Source organism: Typopeltis vanoorti, chromosome 18, assembly GCF_054136105.1.
Source record: "Typopeltis vanoorti isolate ZY-2024b chromosome 18, IOZ_Tvanoo_1.0, whole genome shotgun sequence".
Taxonomy (NCBI): Eukaryota; Metazoa; Arthropoda; class Arachnida; order Uropygi; family Thelyphonidae; genus Typopeltis; species Typopeltis vanoorti.
The window spans coordinates 75,930,975-75,945,668 of record NC_143566.1 but is presented as its reverse complement, the minus strand read 5'-3'; the positions used below and the strand labels follow the sequence as shown (position 1 = coordinate 75,945,668).

The 14,694-nt window shown below is 30.9% G+C and overlaps 1 long non-coding RNA gene across 1 annotated transcript in view; it reads left to right on the top strand.

Moving 5' to 3' along the window:
* Positions 1-1,151: 1,151 nt before the first annotated feature.
* Positions 1,152-14,694, top strand: part of LOC150096819 (uncharacterized) — a 109,496-nt gene continuing 95,953 nt past the window's right edge. The window contains exon 1 of the long non-coding RNA XR_016549816.1: positions 1,152-1,268. This is a non-coding gene — a long non-coding RNA (uncharacterized LOC150096819). The remainder of the gene's footprint in view (positions 1,269-14,694) is intronic.

The following is a 14,694-nucleotide window of genomic DNA, read 5'->3' as shown; positions in this document are numbered from 1 at the left end:
GTGTGATAATTTAATGAACATCTTAACAAGTTATTCACATAAAATGAAATCTACATTTCTATAAATTATCCATAAAATGAAATCTACATCTCCGTGAGTTATTGATGTAGAATGAAATCTACACATATGAAGAGGATCAAACGTATAGTGAAATCTAAATATCTAAAAGTGACGCAATAAAACTGCCTGCTAATAATTATGCATGTAGTATGATATCTACATAATATGAGATAAATAACTATAGTTATATGTGGTTTGTGTTTGTTTCTTAGAAAGTTAATCTCTGACATTTCGTTGTCTTTATTCGAGACTAGTTACTGATCTCTATTAAAAAAAAAATCAGTTATTTTCAACAAAAAGAAATTTCCAAAGACCCAGTAAGCACCGATATTTTTCAAAAAATCGTTTTAATATCCCATATCTATAACGCAAATTCTTTATGCCTTTTATTATTTTTTTAAGCCGTGTAGACGCTCTTCAGTAATTTCTTTCCACTAAACGGAAAAACCAAAGGGCTGTTAATGCCATTACTTAGCAACAACACTGCCTAGTTTTTCAGAAAATGCCTCTTCTAAGGGATCTTTAAAATAAATGAAGAAAGTTTTTTTTTTCTTTTTTGTGTGCTTATGTGTGTGTACGAGAGAGAGAGTTGGGTTATTGGAAATGGAAAATAAATTACGCATGGGTGCGCTGAAGGATGGAATTAAATTTTTAATGGTTTCGAAATTATGGAAGCAAATTTTAGTTATTTTTCTTTTTTTTTTTTCCTTCTCTCTTTATCGAACTGAGTTTAACAAATTTTAACCATTTCTTTTATGACAAACTGCGAGAATCTGAAAAGAATTTGATGAATGGGAAATAAACAAACATGGAACGGGCAACAATGGAGTGCAACAAACATGGAAGTACTGTACAACAATGAGATACCATAGCGCGCCTAGAACGTGACGTTTTGAAACAAGTCAGCTACTTCTACAATATTTATTATAATCGTATTATTATTATCGTAGACAGAAACAATCATTCCTCTGGAACACTATCAACAAACATGTTTTTATATACAATATGCGTAAGCCTTTATTGACATATTGCATAACCCACATCAACTTCCCTGTACCTTTCCCAAGACTTATTTGAAGAGTCGTACATTATAACACTATACATTGTCGCCGTTTGCTTAACCCTTCCCTCTCGGAACGCAGTGGGTCAGCCCTCGCAGACGCCATGACGCTAGGTCATAACGAAACTCAACCCTTTATGTACTAATTGTAAGTTAACTATCTTCCGGTCTGTTTTGTAGAAATCCAAACCTTTCTTTTTTTCCCTCCTTTTTTTTTCCCCTTTAGAGATCCTCTTGATTTTCTATGATGTACTTGTTCGTTTAAGTCGTTTCCCGTTAGTTATCAAGATAGCAGATAAGGAAACGAAAACTTCAATGCGGTAAGGCTAAGTGTATGTGCTAATAAGCCTAATGAAGTATTTAATTAGTTGTGGCAATTAATGCATTGCATCTTTTTAGGTGACTTCTTGTATGTCTTTTTATGTCTTTATGTTCTTCTCTGCAATTTTTCTTCATAGTAGTAGTATCAGTTTTTGAGCTGTTTTTAAGAATATTCTTAATTTTATAACCTTCATAGTTTGAAGTTTTATTTTATGGTTAACCCTTGTTTATTCTTCTGGTTTTGTTGGGTTTATTTATTTATTAATTTTGGTGTTTTTGTTACTTCTTTTATTTGAAGAAATAGCTCTCATTCTATTCATATATTATATCATTGAATGTACAGGGAGGAAGTGGAGATAAAATTCCAGAGTTATAAATGTATCGCGATATTCTCATTAAGATATTTATCACGTGTTAAATCATTCTAGTTTTTTTTATATTATTATTATTATCAATTTCATACACGCAAGCTCTTACTAACTACAGCATATTAGAGTTGTGTGTGAGCAGAGGTTAAAAGATAAGGATCGCTCTCATAAATCCGTTGATTATAAAAATAATTTTACATTTTTTTTTATCCTAAATAAATTATCTCCAGCATTAAAAATGATCATACTGTATAATTAAGAAGAGAAGATTTTAAATTCAAACAGATTAGATGGATAAATATTTGTGTACTGTATTATACTATAATGATTGTTATAGTATAATGATATAGTGCCTGTTACGACTGATTTTTAATATTTAAGTAATGCAAGGGAAATGAATATTGCAAAAATATCCTTTAATAATATGATGATTATTATTACTATTAAATAAATATTGAGTTCTGCACAATGGTTATTATCAAGAAAAACAAAGTATGCAATTAAAATAATTAAAAGTCAAGTAAGAAGAGGCGTTTTAAAAACAAGGGAGTGTTAGGAACCAATTATTTTTGGAAAGAAAATATCAGGAATAATCTCAAAAGATTAGTTCAGAATTCTAAGTATTTAAGCACAACAAAGAGTCAAAAAATTAACAGGAGAATTTTACAAAATATATACGATAAGGAGCTCTTCGAGTTTCTGTCTAACGGATGGACCTTTCATCTATACAAAGCATCTTATTTAAGGTAGATTTTTTTCCCTTTTCTTTAATACTTTTATTTATTGGCAAATCTTGTTTCTCACAGCGTAATTTTTAAGAGCACCTTGCGCCCAAATTTACGACTTTATTCTTTGTATTATAACCTGTTTCAGAGAGTGGGTTTTTCTGGGACCACCCTGGATGGTGGAGATGTGCAAATTTTTTTGTGAACAAAGGAAGTAGTTATTTGTCTTCAATGACGTGTTAATGGATAACATCCGGGCACCTGTTTCCTACCTGTTGTTTATATGAAAGGGTATTTACTGCGTAGGTTTTATTGAAATGTTGTTCACCCCCCCGCCCCTTTTTTTTTTTTTGGAAGAGGAAGGGAGGAAGAATTCAGTAATTAATTTGCTCTATACCGTTGTATAGATCGGGAGTTAAATCGCCTTTATGTTTAGCAGATGCATATCATGGGTAAGGAAGTATGGTTATGTAATTATAAAACAGGTTATTTGCAAGAGGAAAAGGGGAAAACAGTATTCCTAAAATCCATTTAAAAACTGAATGTTAAGCCTAATCTAAAATGAAGTTCAATTGGCTTAATTATATTTTTAAAGCATCGATATTTTAAATTATATTGAAAATAATGAAACATTTGTCTGATAAATTTTCATTTATTTTTATTTTTATTTATTGATGATAGCTTTCGATTTGAATTGAACTGTTTCTTATAGCATTGGAGCGTCGTTTGTTTTATAGCACTCGATTAGAACTGAGTTGTTTATAGCAATCGATATAAAACCTGTTATAAAAACAATAATCAGTAAATCATTATAACAACAAATATTATAAAAGTAATGTGATCATTGTTGTTTACAATTATAGTTTTATGCAACAATGTATCATATGAAACAGACGAACATTTATAAGAGCATGTGATCATTATTTGCAACCACTATAAGGGCTTCTTCTTGGATATTCTGTAATTGAGCAGGTTCTTCTCTTAGTAGCAAAAACTTTCCTTCCGCTCTCTTCTGTTCTGAGCCTTCTCTTTCAAGGTTGTGTACATCTTCCATCACTGCTAATCACACTTCCTAGATATTTAAATATCTTTACTTGATTCAATTTTCCCTCATTTATTCTAATATCCATATTCGCCTCTTTCCTAGCTATTTCCATTACGTTTGTTTTTCTTATGTTAATTTTCATTTCATAATTGATACAGGATTCCAGTAATCTGTTCAACAGATGTTGTAGTCCTGTTTCAGTGTTTGATAGTAATGCCTTGTCATCGTATCGTATTTCAAATATCTGTCTACCTCCAATCTTTATTCCTTCTTCCGAATTCTCCAGTGCTTCTTTTAACATTGCTTCGGAATACATGTTAAACAAGTTGTGACAGAGAACAGCCTTGTCTTACTCCTTGTCCAATGATACCTGGTTCTGTTGTACCATATATGTTTCTCATCATGGCAGTTTGTCCCATATATAGTGAAATAATTAGCCTTCTGTCTTCCCAATCTATACTAATCTTTTCTATTACTTCCACCATCTTATCCCATTTTACAAAGTCAAAAGCTTTTTCAAAATCTATATAACAGATATTAACTTCTTTATTCACTTCCAGACTTCTTTCACTTACTATTCTTAACAGTCCAATCGCATCTCTTGTTCCCCTACCCTTCCTGAAACCAAACTGATCTTCTCCAAGAAATTCTTCCACCTTAGATGCCATACAAAGGCTATAGGCCAACAATTTTTTTAGCATTTTTATGGCATAATGTAACTAACATTTTCTCTTTTATTGCTTGAATTTGTCTTTAACAGTTGCTAATATTTCTTAATATTAATAACTATGGATTACATTATTAATATAATTACTATTATGGTTTTATGCAATAATGTATCACATGAAACAGACGAATATTTATAAATGTATGTGATCATTATTTGCAACCACTATAACGATTATCGCCAACAATTTTATAGCATTTTTAGAAAAATAAATATTTAGAAATATTAAACACTGTAGATAATGTTATTATACCGACCATGTTAGATACTGATCATAATGTTATATTACGACGAAAGATATTATATGACTACAATAATAATTGTAGAGATAGGTTTTAGAATATTTTAGGATGAAGTATTGAAGGAAACGTTATCAAAATAAAATTAGAGTTTTAGGTTCTAAATGTGAAATAAAATGTGAATTTAAATAAATATTATAATAAAATGTAGATTTATTATATATTTAGTGTTGAATATTCAATTTTTGTGTTGACTATTGCGGTGCGTAAAAATTTACTGCAAAAGCCATTACTACAAAAATTGCATAGCCCAACATTACACATATAACAATTACATGTAAATCATAAACAATATTGATCATTATTACAAAAGGGCAATATTGTATATGAACATAGAATTACGTAATAGGCAACTAACCTTTGAATGAGCTAAACATACAACTAATGTTTCGTAAAAGTGGTGTGTTGTTATTAGAGAAACAAATATATGGAGATTGAAAAAGAAAAGAGAAGGAAGAGAGAGACAGAACAGAGAGAGAGAGAGAGAGGAGAGCGTTGTTGTTCCCTAGCCACATAGTGCGGAGATATTTAAAAGAACCTGTTTTAATTATAAATCAAATAAAAGAGCGTGTGTAGTTAAAATACCAAATCAGACTCTAGCCATGGTGCTCCTTAATAAGAACGAACCATAATCCTGTAGGCCTGTTAATCACTTTAATTGGATGCACCACACTGCCCTCTAGCTGATTAGAGGTTCTACCGTTATGTTGGTAGACTACAAGAAAGTGCGTATTCTTCTTAAGGAGAGAAATGTGTCGAGAATAATGAATTTAGGTATTGAACAAAGACGTCGCTGCATTTTTCTTAACCAATTGGACTCTGGGGAGATCATAAATTGTCTTCGAAACAGCTGCTTGTAGCACGAAAATCCATTTAAATGAAGCCTCTTTAATAAGTTTCACCTGCATAAAGGAGGCCACTGGTATTGCTCCATACAATTGGAATATGTAAGTTGTTACACCTGTTCGATGTGTTACTTCGAACCCTGAGGAGAATCATTAAAAATTATAAATAAATAAATAAATGGCAATCTGGGTAATAGGCAAACCAACAAAAGACGAATCTATGGGTCTGAAAGAGGCACCCAGAAGAGTGTTCGTTGTTGAGAAGGCGCGCGCGGCTGTACTGCCAACAATAGTCCACGTGCTCTACATAAGAGGGTATTGTGAGGTTTTTCTTTTCTTGTTAGCGAACGAGGTCAGACTGGGAACTGCACTCCTCTACGTTTAGGGGACGTCTTTCAGTACTTTAGTTACAACCTGTGAGACCTTTTTTGTTGTTGTTGGAAAAGATATTTGTGTTATAAATGAAATAATGAAATGTGTTTGATGCAGGATTATTTTGAAAGTCATCGCTTTGAAAGAAAAAAAAAAAAAATATATATATATATATATATATATATATATTCAGAAACATCAATCCATTTATGTGAACATGATTCCAAATCAAGCTTGAGGTAATCCTATATTCTAACAACGTTTCTTTTCAATACTTCCAGCTGTTTGAGAACTATCCGATAGGAATTTATTCTCCGAACAGTTGAAACCAATTGGACACACACACACACACACACACACACACACACACACACACACACACACACACACACACACACACACACACACACACACACACACACACACACACACACACACACACACACACACACACACACACACACACACACACACACACACACAAAGAAGTAGAAGGCATATTTTCTAGTCTTTTTTTTTACCTCGTCTACCTCTCTTTTCATTTTGACCTTTTAAGAAGAAAACATAGCGAATTTAAGTACTTCAACAGAAAAATGCGTAGAATAGATTCAAAGGAAGTGATGATGATGATGATTATGACCTTTCTATCTTTCTTTTTAGAAATGATAGTTTGCTCCAAAACATGTATTCTGAAGATTTTGTTATGTTCATCATTATAAGTCCAACTTCATAAGGAGAAAAAAAATCATGGGAAAAATGCAATATATTTCATAACTGTTCGATTCATTGAAGAAGTGTGCAAATAATTATAACCTGTTTATATTCTCTCTCTCTCTCTCTCTCTCTCTCTCGTGTGTGTATGTGTATGAATTTCTGCTCTACATGTTTCTTGTATATCCATCATTCATTCGCTTCTTCTACTTTTTTTTTCTTCATGATATTTTTAAGTGTTCGTTTATAAACATCCACAGGAAGTGGGTGTTTATAAACGGATATATCCATTTGTTCTCATCTCCAAGATGTCCCATAATCCAGACAGTATATTGGACTTTTCTTTATTATATGAACCAAAACTGAACATTTTTCTGTTCTATTAGTCAAGAGCCGTATAATTTCCACACTCGATGTCACTTTGCTTATAGAGTGGTACTGGAATAATCTTTTAATCATTCTTTTCTTTACTGAAAAACGTTTTTATTAAAGTCGTTGCTCTTGATGGTCCTGTCTCTTCACCTTCTCATCTCCGATCCTGTGTGGACACCATCTTGTTTTTTTTTTTTCCACACCAGCAATTAGATTTTCCTTCCATGTTATTTTACGTGTTTTCAGTTTCATCTTTTATTGCTTTTTAGTCGGTGTTATCTTTGATCTTTTTTTTATCTCTTTTTTATCAGGAAAAAAGTCTTTTCAACATTTTCTTTCGCCCCTTTTTATTTATCTTCTCCTTTCACAATACTTCAATAGATGCAGTTTGTCCATCGTTTTTTGATCTACTAAGTAGTTTCTTCATATTTTATTCCAATCTCTTGCTGGTTTAACTATTCTTTTTGGATCCATTCCATTAACATGTTGATTCAATTTCAATGTTTGTTTGCTTTTTGTTTGTTTTTTTTTACCCATTCGTTTATGGGTTGTAATTGACATTCTTCATAAATCTTTTCATGATTTTACTTTATTTTTATTAACTATTTTTCTTAATATTTTCATTTCATATAGTTTTCATCTGTTGTGTTTTAAATGTTCTATTCTTGTTTCACATGTATACGTCACTATTGGTAGCACTTACTAATTTATATATTTTTACATTTGTTAGATCTCTTTTTTTCCATATAGTTGAATTTAAGAATAAAATATTAGCCTTCAGAGATTGTTATTGTATTTCATCCTGTGTTATATTTTCAGTGTTAACAGTTATTCCTAGCTATTTAATTTTCATTAATATTCCAGTATTTTTCATTTACACGTAATTTACATCTGATTTGTTCTTTTGCAATGTCCATTGTTTTGGATTTCTTTGTTGATATCCGCATGTTAAAACCGCTGCATATCTGTTGGAATTTGAATAATTGTTTTTGCAGATTATCTTCATTTTCTGCAGGTAATGCAACATTATCTACATATCCAACCAAATTTAAATTTTCTGTTTTAATTTTTATTCCATTTAATTTCTGTTTCTTAAGTTCTGCTATTATTTCATCCATGATATGTTAAATAAGCATGGACTTAAAGATTCCCCTTGTATGATCTTTTCCTTATAGGGATTTTCTACGTATTTGTGTTCTTATTACATATTCATTTTTATGTATATATGTTTGATCATTTCAGTGATTTACAGAGGTATATTTCAGGACATTCAACGATCTGATTTTGTCGAAAGCGTTCCTCAAACCAATGAAACGCATTAAATTCTGTTTGTTTTTTTCTGTTATATGTTTTATAATAAATATAATATCAGGAGGTGCTTTTCCCATGTTGTTCATCATTATAATTGAATCTTGATTCTAATAATTCTTTGATAATCTTGTACATATATTAGAACAGTGCACAATAAGTTTATTCCATGATATATATATATATATATATATATATATATATATATATATACAGGGTGTTCGGGATAAATTTGACAGTTTCGTAAGGAAAAAGAAAATCTTCTTTGTATCTATTAAATTTAATGAATTGACAAAAAAACATTACAGGCAGAGTTAATTACAATACTATCAACAAGATTTACTCAAAATAACCACCATTAGCATCGATCACAGCTTCAATTCTGCTTCGGAACCTCGAACAAGCTGATGCTACAGTCTCCCTGGGAAGGGCCGCAAAAACTGTTTTAATTTTATCCATTAACTGGGCTTTTGTATTACTGGAAGTGCGATTGGTGTCTTTTTCAACTGCGCCCCATACAAAATAATCCATGGGGTTAAGGTCTGGGGAGTTTGGAGGCCAAACATTTGGACTGGTGAAGTCGTAGAAATTTTCAGACAACCATTTTTGACTTTTCCCAGAGGTGTGGCAAGGGGCCGAATCCTGCTGCCATACATACGGCCTACCATTGGCTACCCTTGTTATCCAGGGCTTGACTACAGTTAGCAACTCCACGAACAAAGCCCGAATTCCAATGCCAGGGTTCTTCAACACCTGTTCCTGCAGATTTGCGAGGAATTCTGCTGTACGAACGCAATCAGATCGTCTGCTAGGGATCTTTCTTCTTGCTACATCCTCGTAGTCACCATTGCAAGTCTCTAGTTCATGCCTGATTGTTTTTACTGTATTCAGGGAGCATTGGGCAGCAGTCGTAATATCCTTATTTTGATGGCGGGCACGAATCATCATGATACAAGTTATTCTCTTCCATGATTCAGGTGGATTCCAGCTATCCATCCTTTCTGACATCTTGTATATGAATGAAGAAGGGTCCAAACTTTTAAATGAAGAGAAGTGTGTGTTAATACATGTAACTTACGGAAAAATATAATTAATTATAAATATGTCAAATTTATCCCGAACACCCTGTATATATATATATATTATATACATTGGTTCGGAGTTTGCTCCCTTTTTGAATATTGTAATATTCATTCCCCATTCACTGGGAATCTGTTTGATTTCTTATACTTTCAGTCATTTCGCTACTTCCATTTTTTTTTTTTTTTTTTTTGAGATGATTGATGTTGCCAAATTGTTATTTATTTCAATTTCATCTGTGCCTTCTTGTGGTAAAATTTCATATTGCATATATATATATATATATATATATATATATGTAAATATATGAAAATATATGAAAAAAATATATATATATATTTAATTTTTTCTTCGCTTTTATATAATTTGATAATATTGTTCTCCCAATGTATACGACTGGTATATTTAAATATTCACAAATTTCCTTTCTTTGATTTCGTATAATTCTTAATACTTGTTTCTCTATTTGGAAAACGTTACTTTCTAGTTATTTAGAGAAACCTTCGAAATAATTTGGCTTTATGAGTCTTATTTTGTTATTTATTTGGCTATATTAGTTTTATCTTATAAATGTTTATTAAATGCAGGGTTTTTTGTTGTTTCTGATAGTGCTTTTATTTCTTCAGAATAGCAGGGAGTCCACCTTTAGTATTTCACAGTTTTTCATTGCTTCCAGTGCTTCATAGGTTGCTTGTTTAATGTCGATTTTGAATAAACTGTGAAATGGATGAATGGAAGAACACACAGTATCAATAATGAGAACCTTAAACTTCCTCATTATTGATACTGTGTGTTCTTCCATTCATCCATATGTTTAAATAAAACAAAGCAGGAGAGAAAGAATGGATTTGTATTCTTTATACTTTTAGCAACTTTCTTTAACCCCTGTTTTTCATTTGAATGGTTTTTTACTGTCGTTCTTGCCTCTTCTTCTTCATCTCTCTCTCTCTCTCTCACACACACACACACACACACACACACACACACACACACACACACACACACACACACACACACACACACACACACACACACACACACACACACACACACACACACACACACACACACACACACACACACACACACACACAAACTCCTTCAATCAACTGCTTTCAATACTAATCTCTTCCCCATAGTTCATACTGCATCTATTTTGTTCTTTCCTTCAAGCATCTCATCCTCTCCTTATTTTCTCACTGTTTCTCCTTTCTAATTTCCGCATCTTGTTCTCATTTCAGATGGGCTTTTTTTCTCTTCATTTTTCTTCTATTTCATCTTTGCATTCCTCTCTTTTATATGCTAATTCGCATATTCATTATTTATATCTTCTCTATAGGATATGTAAGAAAATGAAAATGGAAATGAGAATTAGGACATAAAAAAGAGGAATGCAAAGAGAAATAATAGGAGAAAAATTAAGTGAGAACAGCTTGTCTTTAACATTTAGAGAGAGAGAGAGAGAGAGAGAGAGAGAGAGAGAGATGCCTGATATTTCATTCTTCTTCTTGGTTTTCATAGAAAGAAGAAGATTCCAGTTTCCATCAGGAACATCGGGAGTCTGTAAATACTTTCTTAGTTCAGCAAAACCTCTTCTTCAAAAATTCCATGAAAGTTGATTTCTCCATGTATTTTTAGGATGGCCAGGCTTTCCCTTTTTTCTTTGGATTCCATTCCATGGCTGCGTGACAAATTTCTTCTTGATCATTCCTAAGTGTGTGTGTCTAATCCATCTAAGGTTTCGTTTCCTAATTTCAAGGTTGACTTTTTACTGATTTCTTCTTTCCTAGAGGTCTTCGTTAGTAATAATTTGTGGCCACCAAATTCGAAGTATGCACTGTGGACATCGATTTACGAATGTCTGTAGCTTTCTTTGTATTTCCTTTGAATCCAATCATGTTTCGCATCCATTTAAAAGAACTGATTTAATGCATGCATTAAATATTTTTATTTTTGTATCTTTTTTGAATATTTTTCATTTTTGTATACTCTACTGAATTTAGCAAATGCACTTTTTGTGTTTTGAATCCTTTGACTTTTTATTTACAACCTACAAATTGATATTAACAAAGTATAAGTAAGACTTTTCTCTGGGATAAAAATGAATATGACAATACAGCTGTTCAATAATTTTTAATACTAGAGATAATATATACAAGAAAATAATCCTAGTAATTATACTTACTAATCTGCAAGTAGTGAAGCAGTCTTTTGAGTTTTTAATCACATCTTCCTTGTCATTCACAAAACCGCATGTGTAAAATTAATGAACTCCTAACCTATCACAAAACCAGAACTCATCCCCCCCCCCCCCTTGCAAAACATCGTGGAATTTATGCACGTCCTTTTAAGTTTATTTATTTAAATTAACACATTTAATTGCAGAAAAAAGGCCTTCAAATTGTTAGTGAAAGCTTTTCAAAAAGGATGATAAACATCTATCCGATAGTATTTAGACCCAAGCAGGAAATAAATGTTTATCTTTGAAACTGTAAACAAAATAATAAAATAAAATGAAAGTAATCCAGAACAGCTTACTAAAATACAATCTTCGCTTATGAGTTGCTTGGTATTGTACCACTTAAAAATATTAAAATAATATACTACTTAATAGAATACATGATCAAGATTCATCTATTAGCATTTTGATCGTGTAAAATTTGATTTAACTATCCTGACAGGGGTTTCGAACTGTTTCGTTCTTATCAGAGACTAGGCAGACAGGTATAGATTAACAGCAGAACTGTGAATAATAATAATAATAATAATAATAATAATAATAATAATAATAATAAATGAAAACCATTTATTACAATAGATCCAAGAATTTCAAGTTCTTTAAAAATAATAATAAACATTTACTGAAATAAGAGCCAACAGGCGAAGTAAATATTTTATTTCGTTAATGCATTTAAAAGCCACTGAAGATCTTCCATGAAATAAACTTAATAGTATAAATAAATATTTTGTCGTTGTATTTATTCAGAATTGTTTCATTTAGTGATGTTTAATACGACCGTCCAGAAACATCGAGTCCAAGTTTAAAATCCTTGGTGTTTATTAACAGATATGTATCAAAATGAAAATCATGGAAAAATATTTTTTTCATTTAAAATTGGAATTTAAAACTTCAGTTCACATTTAGTTTATAATTAGGTCGAATTCATAACATACTTATGAATTCGGTTCACATTTAGTTTATAAGTTATAGATAATAACACTTATCATTCAACTTCTGCGAGTTTAATCCACGTTTCTGTTTTCTTTGTTGGGATTATTGACTAGTACTATTACCAGAGAAAGTGAAAGTACTTTTCTGTGACGTCATTGATTAAATATCTCATACAAAATCACTTAAAAAGCTTTATAAACATTATTTAAATTTCTTTTTTGAATGTAATATTTGCTACATCTTTATATACAAAATTATAAACAAATATGATATATAAATATTAAAGGTGTTTCTGATATTTTTGGAACTTTTGAGAATAATTAGAGTTATTTCAAAAATTAAGTAAATTTTATAGTAATTTATAAGTTCCATTATTATTACTAAGTAAAATAAAATAATTAAAAGAGTAGAGTTTGTAAACTATCTAAAATTATGCATTCTTTTCATAACTGTACAAATCAGCTGACAGTATACAATGTGAAATTTATGCTTTTGTAATAACTTTTTTTACTTATCAAAATTAATTTAGTGAAGATAATGCATAATTTTAGATAGTTTGAAAACTCTACTCTTTGAATTAATCTATTTTTTAAGGTAGAAAGGAGAATTAAGTTAAGCTCAATATCCTCATATTAAATCCTGGCATCAGAATTTAACATAAATACTTACTCTTTCAACAACATCATCATCATCATCATGCTAAATCCTTGATAGAATGGCCTTAGAAGTCATTGTTGAATCTCTTAAGAGAACATCCTGGTTTTCTTTTTCTAATGATTTGTAATTTAAGGCTTGTTTTGGTAATCTTTCTGTTTTCATTCTGTCGACGTGTTCCATCCATTTGCGTTTATAGTTTTTAATTTTTTCTATTACTGATTCCTGGTTTAATTTCTTCATTTCTTTTGTGATCGAATAGAGTATATTTTGTAGTTTTTCTCATAAACTTCATTTCAGCTGATATTAATCTTTGTTTGTCTTTTTTGTTTTATTGTCTAGATTTCACTTCCATACAATAGGACTGGTAGGGCTAATGTATGGTATACTTTTAGTCTGGTATACAACTCTTTCAACATTCAAGACTGAATGTTGCCCACAATAATTTTACGAATGTTTGGTTGATACCAATGTTCTAAGCACAGAATATCTAAGTACAGTAGTTATGCCCCGTAAGTGGGGCATAGTTGTAAAACTTTCTAATATATTAATGGTAATAAGGCAAATATTTTGATAAATATAACCAAATTTTGAAGGTTTTAGGCAATTGTTTAAATTATCAATAGGGCTAAATGGCCTCGCCTACTCCCGTATACGGGAATAAAAAAGGGTAGCTGATTTTTTTTTTAATGTTTTGTTCTTTTCTCAATTATCGTTTACTTATTTCATGATGATAAATTAATAGTAATGTTTAATAATGTTAAAGTAAACTGTGTTTACTGATAATGTTTATCGTGGATAGTTGTCTGTTTAAGTCTGCTGATAAATTGCTAGCATTGTTGGACAGTTATTTCGATTTTTTTTAAAATAATAAATATTTAAGTTATCGGATTACCACTTTTGCAATTGACCTTGACCCTAGGGTTATTTTTATTGCCTTGCTACATTTTATGGTATATTTTAAACTACCTTATTTTACCACGAACAGGTGATTTTACAGTATGTAACCGTATTCTAAATTATTACAATTCTTCAAGTCGGCTACGTTTTTCTTCAGTTTTATATCTCAAATTTAAAATCCATATAATCACATTTGTGCCTTGTTTGACAACTTTGACTTGTCAAATCAAATGTCTTGTTTGATGATACTTGGTCTCACAGTAGCGTTTACCTTGTCATGGATATTATTTCCTGTGACAATCTCTCATTCTAATTTTTTTTCTCACTTGCTTTTTACTGTTTACTCTCGTTGCGTGTAGTTTTTATGACATTAACTCCAAAATACCTAGCAATACTTTTAGTGCTTTGATTCCCTGTTCACACTAATATTTAAGTGTATTTATTCTTACGGCATACATATTAGGATTCCTGGTGTAAAATATTTTTATATCTATATTGTTAAAACAAAAATATTTCGTACATTTATATTTAGCATTAACATTTTATATATATTAAAGTTTAAATTCATTGTTTAGGGTTTAGCAGTCTATTGGAAGGGCCAGAGAGAGAAGATGTACATCTAATATTTTATATATAGAAATCGGCGATCTCTTATTTATTTCCCTGTAACTTTTA